Genomic DNA, 14186 nt, shown 5'->3' on the forward strand with positions numbered 1-14186 from the left:
AGTTCAGGGGTGTACCAGGCATTAGTGTGCTCAGTACGTTTGGCTTTTCTTGAAGTGAGGGGGGAAATGGAGTCTACTGCTTTGGTGAGGATGGCATTGAATGTATGTGCTAGAGATATGTGGGTCATTAGAAAAAGGGGGCTTGAGGGCAGGCACTGCTAGGTGTGGGAGGAGCCATTCTTTGGTAAGCAGGCGTAAGCTCCTTGTGAGTGTCAGGGGAGGGGAGACTCTGGCTGGGGAGTGGCCTTGGAAGTGAACAGTTTGAAGAGAATGATGTGGTGATCAGTCCAAGGAAGAGGGGAGTTAGAATTGATAGTGAGGTGGCAGTTGTGGTGTGCTATCCAGTCGAGGGTGCGACCTTTGGCGTGGGTGGAGTTTGTGATGGCTTGTTTGAACTCTACAGTTGAAAGGGCCTTTTCTAGGGATTTTGCTGAGGAGTCATTAGGGTCATTTAAGCCAAGGTTGAGGTCTCCTAGGAGAATGGTTTTAGTGTTTTATTTAAGTTGTTGGTTAGGAGGTGCAGTAGGGAGTCCTGGAAGTCGATGGTAGGACTTGGAGGTCAGTAGACAATGTGGAGGGAGATTGTACAGTTGGGGGGGGGGCTTAGCTTGAGGAGCAATTGATCACAGTGGTTTCCTATCTCACTGTCCCCCTTTCTGATTGGGATGGGATCTCTAGCTATTAGTGCAACCCTACCTCCTTTGAGGTGAGGGCAGTCTTGCCTGAATATTGCGTAGCCGGGAGGCATTGTGAGGGCTAGAGCTGGGCCGGAAGCCTCCTGGAGCCAGGTTGCGCTGATTATGAGGAGGTCTAGATTGTGGCTGGTAATAAGATCATGTATGTCCAAGGCCCTGGCATTGATAAGGGTGCAGCTGAGTTTGTGCTGTGCTGGGTTTGGAGGGGTGAGGCATGGTGGAGGCCTTAGAGGGGTTGTCTCTAGTGGTCTTGTCTTGGGTGGGCAGCTCATTGGAATGCTTTCTGGGTTTGGCATTGGTGGTTGAGGGCCTGGTGTCAAGGGTAGTTCCAATTTGTGTGGGATACACATCAGAGTATTTCATGTCTTGAGCAGGGGGAGAGGCGGTATCATTGTTGGTTGCAAACACAGGAGGTGTGGCATGTGCGTTGGCATGAGTAGGGGTCAGGGGATTAGTGGCATGCATAGTGGTTAGTCCAATGCATCAGTGAGGTTGAGAGACATGCTGGAGGGTGCACAAGGATCGGAGTGCATTGCAGCGTCATCGGGTGCAAGAAGTTCAGAGGTGGACATTTTGACGAAGTGCAAGTGCAAAAAGGGAGGTGACTTAGGTAGGAAGTGAGTTGGGAATATTGAGTGGGTTGGGGAGTACAGAAGCCATTTGTAGTTTTTGTTGATTGTAGTGAGCAAGGCTCCCTAACTGTGTTATGGTCATGTTGAATGGATTCACTATGTACAGTGTCCGGGAGGTTACAGGATCTGGGGTTTGCAATAGGCAAATTCTATTTGAGTAGAGTGGGCAGGGGCACAGTATTTGGTGCAGAAAGCAATAGGGTACAATGATCTGGCAAGGCACTAAAATCACTATTTGGTGCAAATAAGCAGCAGTGTGCAACAATCAAGCAGGGGTCTAAAATCACTAAAATCTGTATTTGGTGCAAATAGACAGCTATGTGCAACAATCAAGCAGGGGCCTAAAACACTAAAATCACTATTTGATGCAAATAGACAGCTATGTGCAACAATCAAGCAGGGGCCTAAAACACTAAAATCACTATTTGATGCAAATAAGCAGCGAGGTTAAACATTCAATATTTGATGCGGGACAGTTTCCAGGCGCAGCTGGGATTGGCAGTGGTAGCTGAATTAGTGGTAATTAGTACTCAAACCCAATATTGGTGGTGGTGTGCGGTACATATGCTTTGAGGTCAACATTTTAATATGCAGGTATAAAGAAGTTGATAGGAGCCCTAGTTGGTAGTAGTGGTTTGCTGGTAAATATGAGATGCATGTATTGCGATATTCGTACTTGAATGAATAAGAAAAGGAGAGACAACAATCCACTGGCTGTATGACTAGACGTCTATGGCATGAATAATATCATTAGCATATGTTTGCATAGTGAGGTTGTGCACTGCCCAAATAAGGGTGTGAACATTTGGCTTTTTACAGATAAGCAAGACATCGGCAGTACGCCACGCGGTGTGACATTCACTTTCAGGTATGCAGCCGAGAGGAGTTTCAGCTGTAGGCCCTGGGATCAAAGCCAGCTCAAAAGAACAGAAAGTTGTTGGGAACGCGGCAGAGGATGGAACTGGTGATGTGGCGCACACATGCACTGACAGGGGGGCTTTGTGCTAGGGGTCTGAGACGTGGGGGCCGGCTCAGCCTTCCGGCGCCCCTGAGAGCCTATGAGGGCATTGTATGGATGGTTGCTAGGCAACCTGGTGTAAACAAAATAAGCACTTTGGTTTAGTGGCCATTTTAAGACAAGATTTCAGTTTGCGAGGGACCACGTAGCTGCAGCTCCAGGTGGTGTAAAGGCAGCTGGGCAAATGAAGCTGTGGTTTCAGATCAGATAGCCGGCTTCAGAACCGGTCATACGTGAGGACATCAGCTGTTTCATTATTACGGCGGCTTCTTGCAGATCGCAGGGATGAGGTATAGCTGCTCCTGCAGCTACCGCGGTTTCAGAGCAGGTGAGGTGTAGCTGCTCCTGCAGCTATGGCATAGTTGGGGCTTTATACAAAAGTTGGATTTTCACCAAAATATTCTGATAGATCTGCATCCAAAGATAAAAGGTGCCAGTGTTTGTTGACTAATTTAAAGACCATATTGCTGTACCTAGAATATTTTGTAATCATCCTTACCCATTGACCATTTTTATTGTTTTATTTCTTCTTGGGTTGCAATAAATCACTTCTGCAAATTTCAAAGCTTTTCTTACTGCCTTTATTCATGTGTTCTTCTTTTTAACCAATTTGTCTGAACTATGATTTAAAAACTTCACATTCTTTCATATATTCGTTCAGCTCAGTGCAGTTCCTGCTGGCTCTAATGGATTCTCCTGTTGGAACATTCTCAATAATGCTTGTCTTTTGGCAACTAGTTGCTGCCAATATTGAGTTCACCTCTGTACTTTTCCTGAATGTTTTGGACATTACTCGGGCATCCTTGATATATAGATGAACATCTAAAAAATCTATGGCTTCTGAATCGGTGGTGCATGTGTATTCTGTCCCAAAATCGTTATTGTTCAGAAATGTGACATATTCTTGACACACGTTACCATTCCCATGTCAATTCATAAACACAAAAACAAAGAGATGATGGCTGGAAGGTTTAGAGTGACTCTTAACCTCTGCATTGCTCTGGGCAACCCACAGACCATTGTCTTGCCTGCCAAGCCATTACAGAAGGGGAAAGACCATGTGGAAATCAGGCTTGGTCCCACCCAAAAAGGAGCAGTCCAGCCCGAACTGCTAGATTAATTCTAAACCTTCCAGCCATCACCTCTTTGTTTTTGCTAGAGTCACCCCGAGTGGAACGGGTATGCCCAGATGTGGGTCCTGTGCCTGCTGGACCTAGAGACCCAAGCTACTTCTCACTGATGAGGCCCAACAAGGCTGAAACATGTTTGGGGATGCTTGTGGTCTTGTGCAGAAAGAATCTGGCCTAGCAGTTTGGGCTGGACTGCCCCTTTTGGGATGGGACCAAGCCTGATTTAAATATGGTCTTTCCCCTTTCGTCATGGCTTGGCAGGCAAAGAACGATGGTCTGGAGGGTTGACCAGAGCATTTGAAACCTTCCAGCCATCACCATTTGTTTTGCAAATCATAAACACATCATCAAAGTAATGCATCAATAACTTGATGCGTGCTGTCCATGTATTATCACTGTGCACAAATGTGTTCTCAAACATAACCATAAACAAATTTGCTAAGGGGGGGCATAATTTGCCCCCATCGCAACGCCTCTTGTCTGTCGATACATTGTGTCGTTAAAAGTGAAGATATTGTCAGTCAATGTACATTTTAACATTTCTCATCTAGTTTGACAAATCAAAACTCTTCCAACCGTTCCAAATGTGCAAATATTTGCAATAAGTGCATGGTGTTGCATAGGTAGGATGGCACCTGGGGCACTTCTATGAGAATCGAGTCAATGTATTTTGAGAAACTTTCAGTCATCCAACCTGTCCCACTCACTACTAGGCGTCCTTCTGGGATGATTTCATATTCTCTATGCATCTCTGGAAGGAAGTAGATTATTGGTAATGTAGGGTATTTCATTAACGAAAATGATTTCTCTTCATCAGTTACCTGTCCTCTTCTGACCAATTTTGAAACCATTTCTAATGCTGATGCATTAATCTCCTTGGTTGGATTATCAGCAATCTTTTCATAACATCATGGTTGATTTAGATGTGTTTCTCCCATCTTGATATAGTCAGCTCTGTTGAGAATTACTGCATTCCCGCATTTGTCAGCTTGTTTGATAACAATTTCATAGTCTTTTATTAGGATGTCTAGTGCTTTTCTCTCTACAAATTTGAGATTATCGTAGCCCTTCTTTTTTGAAGGCCTGTCTAATATATTACTGATGTCATCTATGACTGCTCTTTGAAATATGTCAATCACATTTTCATTCCCGAAAACCGGCACACATTTTGATTTCTCTTTCTTTCTGATTTTGTTATGTTGGAGCAGACACTATGTTATCTTATGTAGGGTCCCGGATGTACATGAGCCATAGGCCATCCCCACAGCCATGTCTTTAGACAGCATAATGAGCCACAGCCATGATTAGTCAGGAGGTGTGGAATGAGTGCTGATTAGCTAGCAAGCACACATGAGCCCATAAGACAGTGTGTCTATTATATCAGGCTCGATCCTTGGCTTAGGAATGCCGTGTTATGTCCCAGAACCACCCTTTTACCAGTGTACAAGTCAGGGTTGTACATTGGATAAATGGCCTGGGAACCTGAATGGGGAAGAAAACTTGCTGATTCAGCTACCATTACATTACACAGAAAGATATGTTATAGGGGTGGTATGTACCACGTGGATAGGCAAACAGAATTGTACAGGTCCCAAATAGTGCTTTGATGTCCTGCCCTCCAAGGGAAAAGGTTGTGCCGTTCAAAATGTCATTTTTTATGTAACCGACTAACTGTATCAGAACTTACTTTTCTGTGTGAGGCTTGTTGTGTAAAACCCTATATAAACTCTGAGGTTTCTGTGCTCTAAGCAGGACATAATTATGGGATGGGGATAGTATGCCAATTTCCTGACCAGTTTCTGCAAAGCTGTATGGAAATAAAACCTGTTTCTAGTTTTCCTGGCACTCTTCCTATTTGAATTATTGGGTGAAAGGTTGGTGGTTCCGTCAGGTAAAATTCACTGATATGGTTTGGCTAAATACTATGTTTAGCACACTCTTTAGATGGTGCTACAGCAACTTTGGCCTCTTCTAGTTCACCTGAACCGCCCATGCACTACCAAACTCATTGGTTCCATTTTTGATACACGTTCACAGGAATGGAGCCCCATGTTTATATGTGTTTGAATACATTTCAGATTGAAACACTGCTTTCCATAACTTTGTTTCAGGCCTGAAAGAAATCTTGATACCATCAACAATGGCAGGGCGAATCAAATTGCTACCACCTGCACCAGTTGACTGAGGCCTTCCCAGGCATGTGTCATATCCAAGATTGCAATAGGAATACACTTGAAAGGACTTCTACATCACACATATCTGAAGCAGGCTATTCAAACTTATATTGTAGATACAAAACGTAACTGCGGTCCAAGTTTTAAATGTACTGCATACTGAATGTATTCACTGGAATGCACCCCTGTGTGCGTATCCTGTTGGGTTTCAGGAGTTGAGTTAAGTCTGTGTGAAACAACATTAGGATATAAAAACATGATTGACATGACTTTATACGGGGATGATTGGTAAATTGAAAGATCATGAAAAAACAAGACATGAATAAAAAAAGATAGGCCCAGTAATGTCTACTGCATACTGAGGAAAATTACATTAGTGGAGCGGATCAAACCCTTCTTCTCAGTTGATTGAGAGGTTCACCAGTATTGATTCCTATTTCCAAGGCAACAGGGGGTTCGCAAAGGGAGCACTCAATCTCATACACACCTATGTTATGGAGAATCATGACACCCTAAACATGAATGTGCATGAAAGGACTCTTCGTCACCACCCTTCTCACAGTGTGTCAGTATGTATTGTGGACGAAGCATGCAGGTTTGGTCTTTCAACTCCCATTGAACTAAGAGGAGGCACCTGGTAGCAAAACTATAGCATCATAGATCAATTTGGGAGAAAAAAGTGGTGAGATGTGATTGTGAGATGCCATTTCTGGTGATAAAAAAAATGAGTGATAAATAGAAATCTCACTCTCAAGCATTGTAGTTTTTGGGATAATGAGAGTCCAGATGGTGAAACATAATGACTGTGTATTCCTAATGTATTTTCTTCAAACTTTGTGTTGGGTCATCAAATGCTAATATGTAGAGCACCCAGTCTCCTCGAAAACAAATGCTTGGGAGTCCTGAATCACTATTCATCTCTGAAGGGATCTGCCAAATTATCTGGGCTGCAGGTGGTGTCTGTTGAGTTCTACAGACATTCAGGTTTGTATTAAAGCTTCAGTCTTATGACATGAGTATATTTGGGCCAATAAACATTGCTAGGTGGCTGATGGGGTGAAAGGCTACTGCATAAAAGCAATTTCTTTTCAATAATGTATTTAAATGTTCACAAAAAAATATTCAAACAATACATGGGTTTCAAAATTATTTCAGTTTTCAAAATAACCTAAAAACATTCTACCTATAGTCTCATATATTTTGTCACAAATATTTCAATTAATCATTTAAATTCTACTGTATATAATATGCCCAGCATCCATAGGTCACTAAGATATAATACAAAAACACAAACTACACAGGTGAAACAGGACAAATCACAAACACACACATCTGTACACATCACACCACCAACTAGACCAACACACATACATCTAATTCATGAAATGCTCCAAAATTACACACAACCATACATATCGTTAAAAGGCCCCTATAATTCCAGATAAATATCCTTTGGTTCTGTTTTAATAGCATATGTTTTTCAAAGTTTGAGTCTGCATGTATGACAACCAACCATCAACAAGTGGTTTCTTTCTTGTTTTCCACACTATCAAGATTTGTTTGGCCACCACAATAATCACCTAATTAATCCAGCATGATGAATTACGTGCCACATCGCATCTACCCTTGGGTGAGAGTAGAACCAAGGCTGATGAGGACCTCGGGAATGCCACACCCAGGTTCATATCCAGCCTATCAAGCACATCCTTTCAGAAGTCTGCAAACCTAGGACAGCCCCATAAACCAGCACATCTCAGTATCAATCATATCTAACTCATGCATCCGCACCAGAGTCCAGCAAAGATGAAATAGAACCCTCTGGTGAGTATAGCATAAATTTAAATCCATTTTAGCCCTCGTAGCCACCTTCCAGTGCACCTCCAACTCCTTCACTGATATATTTCTGCCCAACTCATCAATCCAGACTTGCCAGAAGCTGTCAAGGAGCCTTCCACCGGCATTGTCTTAAGAAAGGTTGACACCATACGCAGTGGTGTATTAAACAATTCACAAACTTTGGGCCCTTCTCTCATCAACACATTCAGCATCCTTTGCCTCTCCAATAATAAGTCCTCCAATGCCCTGTATCTCCCTCTTGCCTAAGCCATACTTCCATGAAGGAGTCGCAAAGGGTATCATTTTTCCTTCCTGCGAGAAATCTTCATTACTCAAAACCACTTGCTTAACCCAACAGTGCCAGTTTAACATCTTATTATCTATCTGCAAACGAGGGTTATGCCAAATGGAAGCATCATAATACATAAACAAATTCTGTCCACACCCTAAAATCCATGATGTCAGTGCAGCCTTCGTAGCAGTGACAGTCTGTAATTTTGGTGGCAACTTGGGCATTTTTCCAAGTGAATACAAACTACTCAGACAATATGGCGACAATCTCTCCCTCTCTATCGATACCCACAACGGCTCTGGTCCCTCGCTCTCAGCAAAATAATTGACAGATTTATTCAGCAAGAATCCTCTGTGGTAGTTCTCAATAACCAAAGCCACAGTCACAGACTAAACGTGCCATGATGTATCATGGAATTGTTGGCCTCTTCCTAGTGCCCCATACGAATTCCTTAAAAACGTTATCAATACGCTTAAGTACATTCTTGGAAAATGTCAAAGGGAGTGACTGTACAACATAACATGCTAACTAACCGTCTACAGCAGGTCAGGTTGGGAGAGTACATCTCAGACCCCACTAAAATGGGATGTGGAGTACCGTAAGGGTCCTCACTCTCACCCTTATTGTTCACTCTCGATATGCACCCTCTGGTGGAGATTTTGAGGGGTCATGGGATGAGTCATCACTCCTATGCTAACGATGCTCAAATCTTCATCAAGATCGCAAACCTTGACAAAGCTTTCCTTAAAATTAAACAGTGCCTGCAGGAAGTCAGCCAATGGATGTCTAGTAATCAGCTCCAACTGAATGCATCTAAGACAGAGCTCCTACTGTGTGGAGCAAGACATCTATTTAGAGCCGTTAAGGAATTGCCTATCGCTACCCTCCTGGGCACCAAACTGAGGATTGCCTCTGAGGTTAAGACCCTGGGCTACATCTGGCAGGATAACCTTGGTAGTGAAGGCCAGGTGGGAGCCAAGGTACAGGCAGTCTATTACTCAATGAGACCTCTACGGCAAGCCCTGCCATATATCCCAAATGAAAATCATGCCTCAGTGGTGGGTGCTCTAGCTAACGCCAATTTGGACTACTGCAACAGCCAGTATTAAAAAAGCCCAAAATGCAGCCATCAGAATGCTTTTCTGGCTGGGTAAAACAGCCCACGTCACACCATCTCGCTGTGCACTACGCTGTGCACTACACTGGCTAGCAGTGGAAGAGCACATTAAATTTAAGGTGGCTTGCCTTATCTTTAAATGCTTGAATGGACTGGCTCCACCCTACTTGAGAGACAAGATCTGATGCTATCAACCGTCTAGATGCCTACGAGCTAGTGATTGTTTACTCTTGACCATTACCCCTCAGTTTGCGCTTCAAGGGGAGACAGAAAATGTGATGTCTTTGGTCCAAAACTGTAGAATACTATCTCTAGAGAAATGAGCACCCTTGAATCACTCTATCAATTCCGCAAAGCACTCAAGACGTTCTTGCTCAGATAATAGTAAACACCTCACCTTAGTTGCTGGTCCTGTCGCTGATACTGCTCTGGGCTCTTCTCTTGTTTTGTCTGAATTTGTGCTCCAGCTGCGCGGCAATATGGTTTAGTTCGTCATGAGCGCAATATACTCAAATACTCAAATGCAAATACAATTACAAAATACAATACTTTGGGTAGAACCAACATTTTAATAGCATTCACTCTTGCCCAAACATTCAAAGTCATATGCTCCCATTTGCAGATATCCCTTTGGAGCACATCTACCAACTTGTAGACATTATAATCCACAATATTTCCTCAGTTCACGAATGAGGCAGACCCCTAAATATTTTACACTCGTGTTCTCCCACTGAAAATTCCAATCAGACAACCCTTCACACGAGGAGGACTCTGTAATCGGGGAAACCATGGTTTTCCCCCGGTTGATTGTGTGCACTCAGAGAAGATCCACTTCCTCAAAAAGTTTTGCAGAGACAGGCAACAATACAAACTGCGTTTGGTAATTTGTGTTCAAATAGCAGGAAAGCAAGAACGGTGGAGAGAGTTCCCTTTCAATGGCAACCATTATTTTGTAGAAATCGAAAAGTACAAGGAAAGAAGCACCATGATTGAGTGTATCCCTCACAACATCACCATTCAAATGCATGCACCATGTGGCTACTTCATCCATGTGTTTCAAACGAAGATTGCTGTACTTCAAAATGAAATGATAAAATAACTTACTTTTCTTCTAGTTTAATTAGAGCAGCAAAAGATACATCATCTATGGCTCGACAGTTCATGTGCTAGGGGTCTTTTCAAAATAAATGCAAATTTAGGGGGACCATCCACATTTGCACATACGTGCTGTAGAGTCCATTGCATGCAATGCGGAGTGCAAAAGTAAAGAGTGATACAGGGCAAAATCACCTTTACACTTTACTTTCACTCTACACTTTGCCAAAAAGTAAACGCCACCTGCAAATTATGCTTTTAAGACGGTGTTTACTCGTGGATTCCTATTAAATCTGACTGCTCATTAGAAGGTGCTAATGCAAGGTGTGTTCTAGAGGAATCCGTTCATGAAAATCTCATGCAGGTGTAAAAAGAAGTGCAGACTCAAGACGGAAGAGGAAAGCACAGCCCGGATGTCAGCAGTAAGATGAGTTGGATTATAAAATGAAGGCTTAAAAGCATTACGCCCTGCTTTTACTTTGCACAATCCACCCCTACGATATAGAGAGCACAGTGAAACATTTTTTGATATTACTTTATAAGGGCGGGACTGATACATTTACCCAAAATTAAACAGGGCATTAAAGAATATATGCTCATTAGTCTTTACTGTATACTGAGAAAAATGGCATCAATGAAGCAGATCAATTCCTGGTTTCAGACTGATTGAGAGATTTTTCAATCGATTGAAGGTACAACAAGAGAGCGCTCACCCTCGGATCCACTACTGTTATGGGGGGCGCTTCAAAGGACCGTTCGTCACACTCCCCCTCACAGTGCACCGGTGTGAGTTGTTGACAAAGCATGCATGTTGAGGCCCTTTTACCCACATTGAATGACCAGGAGACACCTGGTGGCAAAATGAGTGTGTGTGCATAAATTGCAACTGAGCTAAATTGGGGCCAAAATGGTGGCGAGATTTGTTGGTGAACTGTCCGTTTTGGGTGACAAAAGAAGCCCAATGTTTGCAAATGTCACGTGCAAGTGTACTAGTTGGGCGATGGCGGAGGTCCAGATGTGAAAACATAATGAATGGTTTATGCTTAATTTGTGATTGTGGTCTCCTGGTAATTGGGTAATTGCGATTCATCACTAAGTACAAACATTCACCCATTAAGGAGTCTATCACGTTATGCAGGGAGGAGGGGCTATCTTGTGTAGTCTCTAGTAGGCAAGTGTACACTGGAGTTTCTGGCTTATGTCACCAGAATCGTTGGCAACTTCGCCTCATAAACGTTCCCAAGTGGATGATGGGGTGAGAAGCTAGGGCAACAAAGCCCAGTTTTGCGGGTAGACTGACTCTAGAGGGCCAGGAGACAATACACACAGCTTTTGCTCCACTGCTAGTCATTTGGGTTAAAACAGCAGGGCAGCAAGGAAGGCGGAGCCGGTTCCCCAACATTGTCATCCATTTTTAATGAGAGACGAAATGTAGATGGAAAGAAGCAGCCCCCGGGTCCACTGTGCTCCTCACAGCATCCTCGCCCATAGGCATGTAGCATGTGCCCCTTTCATCCATTCCTTTAAAATGGAGATCGCTGGAGTTCCCAACGAAATGATGGAATAACTTTTACTTTTCTTCCAGTTTAATTAGAGCAGCAGAAGAGCCATCATCCATGGCTGCACACTGGGGAGGGCTGTTCATTGCAAGGCCCAGATGCCAAACTACAGAATATGTGCAGTAGCTCCTGCAGCAGCATCTGGCCCTTTGGCAAGCTTCGTCCGCCATTGGGCTGTTGGCTCTGCATGCTCATCAGAGCCATGTTACCAAGCCAGGAGGTGGGCTGTGTTGCTCCTTGTGCTGGGAATGCATGATTCACCCTCAGATGCAGCGCCCTTGCTCCTATTTATATTTCCCAGTCCCACCACTGCCTGCCTTCAACAGTCACATCTCATTACACAGATCCTATGACCTTTCATCCTCCGGGACATGCTTAAAGCTGATCTCTGGGGTTGCTAATTTATTAAAAGGTCTTTAAATCAACACCATATGTACTTATTAGTAGATTGTAGAATTCTTGTTATAAATCTATTTCGGAAACTGCCACAGGACGCAAGAAAATGGCTTTTGTGATCCACAATGTGCCAATGGGAAGATATCGCACGCTTTTACTACTAAAGTCAACCTCAGTGCAGCAAGGGTTAATCCCAAAATACAGCAGTCTTAAAGTTAATCGTTCTTTTAATTAAAGGATAAGCCAGTTATTGAACACAGAAGCTAATCACGAAAGGATTACCGTGGAAAATGAACATAGTCTGTACAATTAGTCTGATAATTAAGATTTAAGTACTGGACAGAGATCAAAGCGCTTGTAATCTGCAATAAAGCGCATGCAGCTCTAAAGATTTTCAAAATGTTAGCTTGTGCTTTATGGCAATGCCTTCCATTCATTGTGTACCCAAGGCAGCAGCACACACAGAGTCCCAGTGGATGTCAGCATGCAGAACTGTAACAGCTGCTGCCGCATAAGCCCGGTGTTTCTCACAATATGATTATGCTGTCAGCGGCTTCCATAAAAAGTGACATCTGTATTCACCAAACAGAGTTATCAATAAATGCAAGGCCTTCCAACAATTAACGATCTCAAAGGAGGAACAAATCCATTGGCAAAAACGCAAACCGCACTAGTTAATTACCAGAATTGTTAATCTATCGAAGGCCTTCATAACTTTTAATTAAAATTTTATTTGCACTGGATGTTTAGAGGATCCAAATCTTTTGTTTTCATTGCCTTTAACAGTTGCTGTACTAAATTTCTGGTGGCATCTGCCATGGGCCATCCTCGCCGGGGCCCTATAATGTCTGTAATTGCACTGTGTTACCTACAGAGGGTGTTAGGAGCCTTTGCTTGAAAGTTGAAGGGAATGGGTTTGGCGACAGCTCACAGAAGCCATTAATAAAAGCCGTATCACCAGGTAGAGCAATCGCGTGTCTGTCAGAAATGGTTAGCAAACCAGAGTGTCAGGAAATCGGGCATTCAGCAATTCATCATGGCTTAACGCTGCCTTTAAAAGGAAACATCTTAAACTAAACTGCTTAATGAAGCAGTCAGCAGTGCCCGCGCTTACAGAAGTGTGTGAAAATAGCAAGGCATTTCATTGTGCAAGATATATGGAGATGAAATGTCAGGAATGCAAACCAGTCTTGCATTTGGCATCAGTTTCTCATGGAAACATGGGACGCAATGGGCCTCATTACGAGTCACCCGGTATGGAAATATCGGTGGCGTTAAACCCGCCGCCACCGTTGTTTCCATACCGGGTGATCTCGAGTCCTGCAGACGGAGGTGTCATTCCCGGCAGGTCTGATCCGGCGGGTTTAATCCCAGCCATCTTCAGGCGGACGTGGAAACACCGGCACCATCACGAGATGGTGCCGGTGTTTCCATGGTCCCCATTCCCATTGAGTCCTCTGGGACTCAATGGGAATGGGGATTTACCGAATTCCACCTCCGGAATTCCCGAGTCACCAGGGTTGTAATGCCCCGGTAATTTCGGGAGTCACAGAGGCGGAATGGTAATACGAGTCCGGCGGTAACCGAGCCAGAAAAAATGGCAGGTTACCGCCGGACTTGTAATGAGGCCCAGTGTTTCTTTCCAGCCCTCAAAACCAGGACTGCGTTACTAATTTCTAGAGATGGTTTAAAGATTGCATTTATGCTAAAATAATTGTGTGGTACGCACTATGTAAATTAATTGCTTCTTGGCACTATGGCAGCGTAGGTGTCCTGGTTGCAGTGTTACAACTTGAAGTATGTGCTGGACGTTGCAGCATTGCAGTTCTATGATGTAGGCGAGGTGTCTGAAACTTGTGGTGATTCGGGTGTTTCTAACACACTATTCAGAATGCTGGCTAGGGCTGGTGGCAGCTCTGCAAACCGTCTGTAGAGTCAAAGGTTGCAGACTCAGCAAATCCATGAGCAACACCAGAGCGATCATTAATTGGAGTCTGGAGACCAAGGACAACATCCTCACAAAGGTGATTGCGCATTTAGCACACATGGTACTCTTCTCAGGTTGGTGTAGTCAGAATAGGTGTACTTGCAGTTTTGACCTACATCACATGAGCCAGGTGGAATTTGGGGCGTCCAAAGGAATGTTATTTATTTACTTATTTGCATTGAGGAACAATGCTCGTTTGCGCACAAAAGAACATACAGCATATGAGAAATCAGATTTGACGGGAGGCAGTGAACT

Source organism: Ambystoma mexicanum, chromosome 9 (genome assembly GCF_040938575.1).
Source record: "Ambystoma mexicanum isolate Mex_15411 chromosome 9, UKY_AmexF1_1, whole genome shotgun sequence".
NCBI classification, from domain to species: Eukaryota; Metazoa; Chordata; class Amphibia; order Caudata; family Ambystomatidae; genus Ambystoma; species Ambystoma mexicanum.